General features: G+C 35.4%; 1 pseudogene across 1 annotated transcript; it reads left to right on the top strand.

The window, feature by feature from the left end:
• The first annotated feature begins 1,577 nt into the window (after window positions 1–1,577).
• On the top strand, window positions 1,578–2,499 carry LOC123837405 (glyceraldehyde-3-phosphate dehydrogenase-like; annotated as a pseudogene). Its single transcript, XR_006789208.1, has one exon. The product of XR_006789208.1 is annotated as a glyceraldehyde-3-phosphate dehydrogenase-like (transcript).
• The last annotated feature ends 10,122 nt before the right edge of the window (window positions 2,500–12,621 follow it).

Raw genomic sequence — 12,621 nt, 5'->3', positions numbered from 1 at the left:
ATTTGTAGCTGAATATAAGCTCATAAGTGATATAGCACTTTCCTTCCTCCAGATTTTCAGCAGGACTGTAATTCACAGTAGCCCCTTAGATTCCTTTCTTTTTGCCTTATGCATTTGTTTATTTTTCTTCAAAATGTCCCCAGTGACTGCGGACATTTTTCTTAACAGGTGATTTTTCAATGAAGTGTCATTTTGGCTTTGTGAGTATCCTTAGTGGCATGTACCAAATGACTCATTTCATTTGTGACCAGAGCCAAATTCAAATTTAATTTTCCAGAGGGGATAAGTTAATGTATAACCTATTGTGCCACCTGGCATCCTAAATTAAATTTCCTGAACTGTTTTTACTGAGAACAGAATCAGGTATAGGTTTTGTAAAGGCATTTTCAACTGTCAGCTGTGCCTTCAGTCACTTTTATAATTATATAATTAATCCATTTGTTATAATTAATAAATAATAAATACCCAGGATTCTAAATTTTGAAAATGACAACTGGATCATTTAGTTCTATGGAACTACAATGGCATATACTCTAAGCATTAGTGAAATATGCAAACCTCTCACCTGAACTGCCATTATAAATCATATACTAGATGTTGTGCATCATGAATCCTATCATAGAGTGAAATGTTCATTAGAGTCAAACCCAAACCAGTTTAATTCCAAAGCTCATATTCTTTCTACCACATAATGATAGAGTTATAGGTGTTTTGTTGCATTTTATGAAAAGGGTGAACATTATGAAGTTAAACATTGAAAAAAGAGTTTTCAGACTACTTCAAAATGGTGTCTAGATACAAAGTCCTAATAACTTATATATTTTAAAAAAACAACAACAACCTGAGGCTGTGTATATCCAGAGTTCTGAGTTATTATTAAGGCCACTTGCTGTACTGAGTAGCCTGTCATGTTACTAAAACACTATAATTATAACACAATATGTGTCCTATAACTTATCAATTTACATTCTAGCAGCAATTTGCTCATTCATGTCCAAATACTCAAGATTGCTCTATATGTTTGGCTAAACCCAAAAAAGCCATTTTAAATAGTAAACAAAACATTTTACACTGCTTTGTTTTTTAAAAAATAAATAAGATATAAATTCATGAAGGAAATTATATTTTCTTCTTTATTCTTATTTCAGAAACAGTTACTCCCTTTCTTATTCTTAATCAGAAGTTAAGACTACAGATCCTGAATCAGAGCAAATCTCAGGTCCACCACCTCTTGGCTGGACAACTGCGGGAAGTAGTATGACCTCTCTGAGTTCTATCTAGACAGTGGGGATGACAATGATGATAATAACAAGAAGTAGAACACTGACCTCTTTTAGTAATTATGAGAATTAAACAATTTTATTTCTGTAAAGAACTTTAGGCTCTCTGCTCCTCCCCAAATAACAGACAGCTGCATCTTCTGGTGTAGTGCCAGAGACACATGGTGAAGGTCAGAGTAAATGGATTTGGCCATATTGGGCACCTGGTCACCAGGGCTGCTTTTATCTCTGGCAAAGTGTATATTGTCATTAATGACCCCTTCATTGACCTCAACTAGATGGTCTACATGTTCCAGTATGATTCCTCCCACAGCAAAGTCAACAGCACTGTCAACAGCACAGTCAAGGCTGAGAATGGGAAATTTGTCATTAAGGGAAAGCCCATCTCCATCTTCCAGGAGCAAGAATCCCACCAACATCAAATGGTGTGATGCTAGTGTTGAGTATGTTGTAGAGTCCACTGGGGTCTTAGCACCATGAAGAAAGCTGGGGCTCACTTGAAGGGTGGGGCCAAGAGGGTCATCATCTCTGCTCTTTCTGTTGATGCCATGTTAGTGATGGGCATGAACTACAAGAAGTATGACAACTCCCTCAAGGTTGTCAGCAATGACTTCTGCATCACCAACTGCTTGGCCCCTCTGGCCAAGGTCATCCCTGACAACTTTGGCATTGTGGAGGGACTCATGACCACAGTCCAGGCCATCACTGCCACCCAGAAGACCATGGATGGCCCCTCTGGGAAGCTGTGGAGTGGTGGCCAAGGGGCTGCCCAGGACATCATCCCTGCACTGCCACAGCTGTAGGCAAGGTCATCCCTGAGCTGAATGGGAAGCTCACTGGCATGGCCTTCCATGTCCCCACCCCCAATGTGTCAGTTGTGGATCTGACCTGCTGCCTGGAGAAAGCTGCCAAATATGATGACATCAAGAAGGTAGTGAAGCAGGCATTGGACGACCCCCTCAAAGGCATCCTGGGCTACACTGAGGACCAGGTTGTCTCCTGTGACTTTCACAGTGACACCCATTCTTTTATCTTCAATGCTGGGGCTGGCATTGCTCTCAATGACCACTTTGTCAAGCTTATTTCTTGGTATGGCAACGAGTTTGGTCCACATGACCTCCAAGGAGTAAGAGGCCCTGGACCACCAGCCCCAGAGAGAGCAGGAGGAAGAGAGAGGCCCTCAGCTTCTGGGGAGTCCTTGACCCAACTCATCCCCTAACACACTGAGAATCTCATGACCTCTACAGTTTCCATCCTAGACCCCCTGAAGAAGGGGAGGGGCTTGGGGAGCCCTAGCTTGTCATGTGTCATCAATAAAGTATACTGAACCCCCCCAAAACAAACTTCAAACAATACTTACACATAGTGAGTGCTCAAAAAACATCATGTGCTACTATTAGTAAAGTCTTCATATTTATAGTGCCTTTGCATGATCACTGATCTATCTGTAATACTCAGTTCTCACTCACTACTATATTTTTTTTCCTTTTCTTCCTTTTTACCTCAATTCTTGTGGCCATAGTTGGTAAATAATAATTGCAAAATATTTAGAAATAAAATATGTGATGTCTTTCCATCTAAGCACATGTGCTATAAATATTTTGGAATGCTTTTCCTCAGTCCCCACCAAGTATACATATATACACTGTTATCATGTTATATATACAATTCTAAGTCTTGCTTTATTCACATAATGTTAAAAATTTTTTTAAAAATCTCTTCATTACAAAAATGGCTTAAGCTATAAATGTATAATAGGTTTTAATGATTTAAGCTATGAATTTACACTAGGTTATTCAACAATCTTCCCATTGTGAATCAGTTAATTTACTTCTCTTTTTCTTTTTCTTCTTTTTTAAATCATGATAGCTAGTGCTATGATTCATTCGCTCACTAAGTTAGAATCTTTTCTGGCTAGATGATAAAGTAGGGAACAAAAAGGACAAAAAGCCCTACCTTCGTGGAACTAATGTTCTAGCTGACGAAAGAGCAATACACAGATGACCTCTCTATACATATAAAGGAATGGTATGTGCTATAAAGAACATAAAGGTAAGATATGGGTATACATGGTAATGGGGAGTCTCTCTTGTAGAAAAGCTGAATTGGAAAGCCTCTCTGAGGAAAAGATATTTGAGCATTAATGATTAAGTCATAAAAATTCTGGTGTGTAAAACTTCTTACTGCAAATCTTTTTGAGTATTTCTATTTTTTATGTGGATGAAAATCAATAAATGTAAGAAATGTACATAATTTCATGTCATATCCTAAAGTCACTCCTCAGCAAGCACTGAGCATAAAAAAATCTAACATTATACCTCATTAACAATAGCGATATAAACATACTCAACTCAGTGGTTCCCATATGAGAGGTTCAAAATATGGCTCAGAGAGTTCCATGAGTACTCAGGCCAATTTCCTTACCTGGTAGGTTAGAGGTCATAGATCTGAAAACCAACTTTGGTTTCATATTTGCCAGCAAAATCCTCACCTGTCTATAAAGGAAAATGTAATCAACATCCGTGAATATGATTTGAACAGGTTAATCTCTTTGGGTTCAAGTTTATTGGCAGCAGTATACCTACTTATCTTTATACTTAGAAAACAATCCAAAATCTCCTGTGGAATCCCAGTAGGCAGAAACTTGCTATATTCAGCAATATGTAACATGCAAAAGGTTTCTGACAGTCAGTGCGTATTGGAGATTGCCTTTGCTTAGAACTTTATATAATCACTTACAGTCAGCCTTCCTGGAGAAGTTCCCACATTCAGCACTATATTCCTTTGATCATAATGCAATAGGACAAATGTCAGGAAATACATTCCCATAAAGTGAAATAAATCTTGTTTTTTAACCCAGAAATGACTATAAACATTACCTTCATGGAAATTTCTCTCATATGCATATTTTCAGCTTCTGCAAGAACACTGAACGACAATTAAGTAGTGGTGTTTTAACTGAGGACAAGATTAAACCTTACTTACCAGATTCTTACATAGTGCAAGCTGATCATTTTGGTCTGTATGCTATAGTCAAGACATGACACATTGACCTCAGAGCATTCGAGAATTGTTTAATTTTCTTTGACTAAAAGAAAAAATGAAATGGATTTTAGTAAATTGTCTTGAGAAAGAACTATACAGTATTTATCCTTTTGTAGTATGCTTATATATTTAGAAATAGCATTTTTCCTTTCCTTTTCCTTTTGTAATATAACACTGTAGGTTTCTACCTCATATAGATGGGAAGTTGCAGAGCTTAAAAAACCTAAACAAAGACTTAGGTATAAGTACAAGCCTCATTAGATTCAAGAGTAGGAAATAGTGATTAAGAAAGATAAAAAGCAATGAGATGAGAACGGACCTAGAAACTATAGAGAATTATGTTAACATCAGGCACGTAAGGGTCAGAAGTACCATGACAGGAGAAAGCAGAGCAGAAAAAGAAACTTAAACCATGAATAGAAATTAAGAGGCAAGAGGGAAGGAAGAGAAAATAAATGTCAGCAGAGAGGATTATGTCAGACCCCCTCCCCCCAAAAAAAAATGTCAGAAAGGGCAGAGAGGGGAAGTAAAAGATCTAGAAAAGAGGCAAAAGACCCAAAGTCAGGGTTCTTTTGACTGAAAATTACACAATCTCACTACAACTATGTTGCAATTAAGAAAATATCTCAAGGATACGTAAGGTTCTCAGAGAATGCAAGACCTAAAAGTTCAACCAGATCTTTCCAAGGGCTAGCACCAGGAACTAGAAAGCTGACAGTTTCAGGGATTCTTTTTCTTCCACTCCTCCCACTGGCTCCTGGTTGGAAGTTAGGTTTTTCTAATGTCTGTCTTTCTTTGCTAGTTACTTATCTACTTATTACAATCAACATTAAAGAGTGCTAGGATTTCTGTATTTTAATCCAAAATTATCAAAGAAGATTGTCCAATCCAGTCAGGTTCAAGGATCCAACCTTGGTATAATTGCTTCAGTCATCCTTCATGAGGGAGTGATAATTAAATTGAGATGAGTTAGTCTTCCACCTGTGGGAAAGTTCTCAGGGAAGGAAGTCCTGGAATAGGTAGGAAAGTTTAAAGATAGCAACTTCTTAGAAGTAAAGAAGATAAATTAAAGGAGTAATGGGAAAAGAATGCTTGCAGTCAGTAAAGTAAAGGGAGTTTTGAAGAAAAACAAACAGGAGAGAATGGGAGAGACGGAATATGTTAAAGAGGGATCAACACAATTATAACCACAGTGCTTCCAACTGACATCTATGTTTGTGAAAACTACCTAAAGCCACAGAAACTGATTATCAGCTCTACGTTTTTAGGAAAAATGGAATGCCTACTTATGAATTCACATAACTTAGTCTTCCACAACTGACATATTGAGGGCAAGGATTGACTTTTTTTTTTCTGATTGTGGTGAGAAAATTAAGAGGGGATCTACCTTCTTAATAGATGTTTACATGTACAATACAGTATGACTAACTATAGGCAAAATGTTGTATAGCAGTTCTCTAGAACATATTTGTCTTGAATAACAAACTAGATACGCTTTGATTAGCACCTCCCCAATTATCCCTCCCTTCAGCCCCTGGCAACCATTCTTGCCTCTGCTTCTATGAGTGACTATTTTAGATATCTGATAGAAGTGGAATCAGTGTTTGTCTTTTTTGTGACTGGCTTATTTCACTTAGGATAATGTCTTTAACTTTCATTCATGTTGTCACATATTTCAGGATTTCTTTCTTTTTTAAGGTGGATGATAATTCTTTGTGGGTATATATCGCATTGTCTTTATCTGTTCATCTATTGATGGACATTTAGGTTGTTTCCACATGTTGGCTATTGTAAGTAGTGCTGCAGTAAACATGGGAGTGCTAATATATCTTCAAGATCCCAATTTCAATTATTTTAGTTAAATACTCAGAAGTGGGATTGCTGAATCATACAGTGGTTATATTTTTAGTTTTTTAAGGAACTTTCATACTGTTTTCCATTGAAGCTGTACCATTTTGAATTCTCAACAACAGTGAAGGAAGACTCCGATTTCTCCACATCCTCACCAATACTTTTTGGTTTCTGTCTCTTTGATAATAGGCATCCCAACAGGTGTGAGGTAATATCTCATTGTGGTTTTGATTTGCAGTTCCTAGATAGTTAGTGATGATGAGCATCTTTTCATATATTTGTTGGTTGTTTACATATCTTTGGAGAAATGTCTAGTTCAGTCCTTAGTTTTTTTTAAAAAAAATCAGGTTATTGGTGGGCGTGTTTTGTTATTGAGTTGTAGAAATTCATTATATATTTTATTTTTTTTAATTTTAAAGATTTTATTTATTTATTTGACAGAGAGAGACACAGAGAGAGAGGGAAACAAGCAGGGAGAGTGGGAGATGGAGAAGCAGGCCTCCCGTGGAGCAGGGAGCCTGATGCGGAGCTCGATCCCAGAACCCTGGGATCATGACCTGAGCTGAAGGCAGACGCTTAACGACTGAGCCACCCAGGCGCCCCTCATTATATATTTTAGCTATTAATCCCTTACTAGATACCTGGTTTATATCAAATATTTGTCCCATTCCATAGATTCCCTTTTTGTTTAGTTGATTTTTTCATTGCTTTGCAGAAGCCTAGTTGATGTAGCCTCACTCGTTTATTTTTGTATTTGTTGCCTATAATTTTGGTGACATAACAAAAAAAATATTGCCAAGACCAATGTCAATCTTTTTCTCTATGATTTCTTCTAGGAGTTCTACAGTTTCAGGTCTTACATTTAAGTCTTTAATTTTGAGTTGATTTATGTGTAGGGTATACGGTATGGGAGCCATAGAAAAAAATTTTATTCTTTTGAATGTGGCTGTCTAGTTTTCCCAACATCATTTATTGAAGAGGCCATCTTTTCTCTATTTTGTATTTTTGGCACTGTTGTTGAAGATCAGTTAACCATATATGTGTGGATTTATTTCTCTATTATGTTCCATTGGTCTATACATATGTTCTTTTGTCAGTACCATCGTATTTGACTACTGTAGCTTTGTAATAAAATATGAAATCAGAAAGTGCAATGCCTCCAGCTTTGTTCTATTTTCTCAGGTTTGATTTGGACATTTGGATTCCTTTGTAGTCTCATATGAATTTAAGAATTGCCTTTTCGATTTCTGTAAAAAAATCTCACTGGAATTTTGATAGTTACTGCATTGAATCTATAGATCACTTTGATTACTATGGACATTTTAACAGAGTTAAGTCTTCCAAACCATCAACATGGGGTGTCTTTCCATTTGCTTGTGTTTTCTTTAATTTCTTTCATCAGTATTTTGTAGTTTTTGGTGTACAAGTCTTTTACCTTCTTAGTTACGTCTACTTCTAACTATTTGTTAAATTTTTGATGGTATTGTAAATGATTGTGCTTTTTTCATTTCTTTTTCAGATTGTTGTTAGTGTGTGGGAACCCAACTGATTTTTGTATATAGATTTTGTGTCCTGTAAATTTACTGAATGTATTTATTAGTTTTAACAGGTTTTTTTTGTTTAAAGTCTTTAGGATTTTCAATGTATAAGATTATGTCATCTGCAAACGGGCAATTTTACTTAGGTCTTTCTGATTTGGATGTCTTTTATTTCCTCCTCTTACCTAAAAGTTCTATCAGAACTTTTAGGAAAATGTTGAATAGAAGTGGCTAGAATGGGCACCTTTGCCTTGTGCCTCATTTCAGAGGGGAAAAAAATTAAGTTTTCACCATTGAGTATGACACTGTTGCCTTTTCATATCTGGACCTTGTTATATTAAGGTAATTTCCTTCTATTCCTAGTCTGTCAAGAGTGTTCATGATGAAAGAGTGTGAATTTTATAAAACACCTTTTTTTCATCTATCAACATCATATGACTTTTATTCTTCTATTAAAGTTGATAGCTATATGTTGAACTATCCTTGCATCCAGGGGTAAATCCCACTTAGTCATGGTGTATGAAACTTTTAAAGTGCTATTGAATTGTTTGCTACAATTTTGTTAAAGATTTTTGCATCTATATTTATCAGAGATATTGACTTATAGCTTTTATTTCTTGCAGCATCCTTATCTGTCTTTGATATCAAGATAATGCTGGCCTCAAATATGAGTTTGGATGTGTGTACCCTTCTTCAATTTTTTGGAAGTGTTTGAGAAAGATTAGCATTAATTCTTCTTTAAATGGTAAAATCCACCAGTTACATCATCTGATCCTGGGCTTTTCTTGTTGGGAAATATCTGAAAACTCAATCTCTTTATTACTTATAGGTCTGTTTCTATTTCTTCATGATTAAGTCTTGATAAATTGTATTTTTATAGGTATTTATCCATTTCTTCTAATTTTTCCAGTTTGCTGTCATATAATTATTCATAGTAGGCTCTTACCCTTTTTACTTCCGTGACATCAGCTATAAAGTCTCCTCTTTCATTTATAATTTTTATTTGAGTCCTCTTTTTTCCTTAGGTAATCTAAAGCTTGTCAGTTTTATCTTTTTAAAAAATCAATTCGTTTATTGATTTTTTTCTATTTTGTTTCTATTCTCTATTTTGCTTATTTGCTCTGATCTTTATTAATTCCTTCCTTCTGCTAATTTTGGCCTTAGTTTAGTCTTTTTTTTTTTTTTCTAGTTCCCTGAGGTGTAAATTTAGGTTGTTTATGTAAGATCTTTGTTCTTATCTCATCTTTTTCCTTTCTTTTTTTTAATGTTTATTATGAAAAACTCCTCTTAGTACTACCTTTGCTGCATCCCATAAGTTTTGATAGGTTATGTTTTTATTTCCATTTTCTCAAGATATTTTCTAATTTCCCTTTGATTTCTTCTGTGACCCATTGGTTCAAAATACTTTATTTTCAAATTTTTCTATTTTCCATTTTTCCTTCTGCTTTTGATTCCTAGTTTCATTCCATTGTGTTTGGAAAAGGTACTTGTTATTGTTGCAATTTTTTAAAAATTTGATAAGACTTGTTTTGTGAGAAACATGCAATCTACCCTAGAGAATATTCCATGTGTGTTTGAGATTATTATTCTGCTGCTTATTTTGTATATGTCTGTTAAGTCCATTTGGTCTATAGTGTTCAAGTCTGCTGTTTCTCTATTGATGTTCTATTTGGTTGTTCTATCCATTATTGAAAGTGTAGCATTGATTTCTCCTACTATTACTATATTGCTGCCTATTTCTCCCTTCAATTCAATCAATATGTTTTCAGTCTATATGTTTTCTTTATATATTTAGGTGTTCTGATAGTGGGTACTTACATATTTATAATTGTTATATCTTCCTGTTGAATTGACTCATCATTATTTAATATGCTTCTTTGTCTCTTGTGACAATTTTTGACTTAAAGTCTATTTTGTGTGATGTAAGTATAGCCACTCCTGCTTTTTTTTGTTTACTATTTTCATAGAAGGTTATTTTCTATCCTTTCATCTTCAGCTTATGTGTGTTCATAAGTCTAAAATGAGACTCTTGTAGCCAGCATATAGTTGGATTTTTTTAATCCATCCAGTCACTTGATTGCTTTTGATTGGACAGCTTACTCCATTTACATTTAAGGTAATTATTGATAGGAAAGGAAATAGATTTAAAATCAGTTTTGTTAATTGCTCTGTTTGTCTTGTAGTTCATTTGTCACTCTATTCCTCTCTTGCTGTCTTCCCTTGTGTTTCATTGATTTTTTTGTATTGATATGCTTTGTTTCTTTTTTCTTTCTCTATTGTGTAACTTCTATAGATATTTTACTTGTGGTAATCATGGAACACACATAAAATATAACAGTCTTTTGTAAACTGAAATCTCATAGAAAAATCCTACATTTTTATTTCTTCCCCCCCCAAATATACTTTGTTACTTATGTTGCAATTTACACCTGTTTTTAGTTTGTCCCCATTAGCATATTTTTAGATATAATTACTTTAATAATTTTGTCTTTTAGCTTTTATACTAGAATTAAGTGATTTACCTATTTCCATTATAGTAATATGAATTTTATACTTAGTTATCATGTTGCTACCTAGCTTTTTTATTTCAACTTGAAGAACTCTCTATAGCAACTCTTGTTAAGACTGATCAAGTAGAGATTAACTCCCTCAGCTTTTGTTTATCTAATAAAGTTGTTCTCTCTCCTTCATTTTTAATGGACCAATTTGCCTGTAAGGATTTTTGCTTGGCATTTTTTTTTTCTTTAACACTTTGAGTAAATCATCCTACTCTCTTCAGGCCTAAAATATTTCTATTAAAAAAAAAAATCTGTGTGCAGTCTTACAGGGAATCCCTTGTGCATGATAGTCTCATTTCCCTTGCTGCTTTCAAAATTCTCTCATTGTCTTTGACTTTCGACAAGTTGATTATAATTTGTGTCAGTATGGGTTTCCTGGATCTAGATGTCCATTTTATTTCTCAGGTTTATAAAGTTTTCAGTCATTATTTCTTTGAAGAAGCTTTTGGCTCTTTATTTCTTCTTCTGTGACTCACATAATGCATATACTGGTCTTCTTATTGATATCCCATGAATACGTTAAACTTGCTCACTTTTTTTCTTTTTGCTCCTCTAAATAACTTAAAATGTCTTCAAGTTAGCTAATTCTTTCTTCTCAATCTAGTCTGACATCGAACTCCTCTCTTAAATTTTTCAATTCAGTTCTATTCTTTATCTCCAAAATTAAAGTTTAGTTCTTTTTAAACATTTTTCTCTTTGTTCAAATTTTTAGTTTATTTTCATGTATTATTCTGAGCACACTGAGCATAACGAGTGTTTTGATAATGGTTATTTTTAATTCTCTGTCAGGTAATTCATATACCTCCATTTCATTAGGATTATTTTCTGGATTTTTATCTTGTGACTTTTTTTGAGGGGGATCATGTTTCTCTATTTTTTTCATTTGTCTTGACTCTTTGTGTTAGTATCTGTATGTTAGGCAAAAGTGCCACCTTTCTCCACTTTGTGGATTGGCCTCATACAAGAGATGACGTTCATCAATCCAGCCAGTCAGAGATTTTGTAGGCCTCTCAAATATTTGTGTTAGTCCAAACCACCATTTTTGTCTTTATTCTTTACAAGAGACAGAAACTAATCCTTTGGGTGGTAACTGGAAAAATCAGAACATCAAATGCATTGTCCAACTCTTTCTCTCCCCAGGGATAAGCTGGAGTTTTTCACTAGTTGTGTGTGTGTGTGTGTATGTGGGGTGGTGGTGGTGAGTATTTGTGTCATAGTTCAAATAAGTTTTATTCTCAGTAGTTCTAACATCCACAAAATGCCATGTCCCATCAGTGCTCTGATTTATGCAACAGAGAAGTCAGTCCTTTGGGCAACCTCTGGAAAAGTTGGAACTTTTGATATGCAGTCCAATTCTGTCCCTACCCAAAGAAAAGCTGGGAGCTGTTTTTGTTGTTATTTTTAACCTGCTTGTTCCATGTTGAGCAGGAGGAGGAGCCATGGTAAGTGCCCATACACTAGTTTGATCTGTTGCCTTGTTCTCTGTTGATCCCCAAGATCTAACATATGTTGAGTCCCATCAGTTCTCTGAACTAGGCAAGATAAAAGTTAATCCCTTGATAGCACCCAGAAAATTTGGAATGTTGAATGTGTGATCCTACTCTCCCTCCCCAGGAAAAAGCTAGTGGCTAGTTTTATTTCTTTTTGGTTTCAGCTTGCTCACTCTGTGCTGAGCCAGAAGGAGCTGTGGTGAGTGCCCACACAGTAGTTCAAACCACCACCTTTGTTCTCTGTATCCACAGGGATCTAATGTAAGTGAGGTCCTGTCAATGCTTCAAGACAGGTAATTAATGCTAATTTCTTGGATGACACCCAAAAAAGTTAGAACTTTGGATGTATAGTCCATATCTTTTCCTCCCCAGAGAAAAGGTGGGAGCTGGGTTTTTTGTTTTGTTTTGTTTTCTCCCCACCCACTGTTCTGTGTTGAGTTTAAAATGTAGCTGTGGTGAGTGGATGTGTTCAGATTAAATTGCTGTCTTTGTTTTCTATAGTTCCAAGGTTCTGGCATATGTTGATTTTGTCAACACTGAGACAGGTGAGATAGAAGCCATCCCTTGGGCAGCACCCAAAATACTTGGAGTGTTGTCTGTGTGGTCTAATTCTCTCTCTCTTCAGGGATAAGTTGGGATCTAGAGGTTTCTTCCGAATTATATGGCAATATATCAAGGGTGGGGATCATGGCAAGAGGATGTGTCCAATTTTTCCATCAGTTTTGTAGCTGGCTTCATACTTGCCCAGGCTGCAAGAGCCTTTCATCTCAACTAGTTTCTGGATTTCTCACAGTAAGAATTGATCTGTGTATTGCTGTTGAATCAATGTGTCCATTGGGAAAAGAAAGTCCAGGGCTTC

The sequence above is a fragment of the Mirounga angustirostris genome, unplaced genomic scaffold, assembly GCF_029215605.1.
Source record: "Mirounga angustirostris isolate CCGP_5_RB_7025 unplaced genomic scaffold, mMirAng1.0.hap1 SCAF_5, whole genome shotgun sequence".
In the NCBI taxonomy this organism is placed as follows: Eukaryota; Metazoa; Chordata; class Mammalia; order Carnivora; family Phocidae; genus Mirounga; species Mirounga angustirostris.
This window is presented reverse-complemented; position numbering and strand designations above follow the sequence as displayed.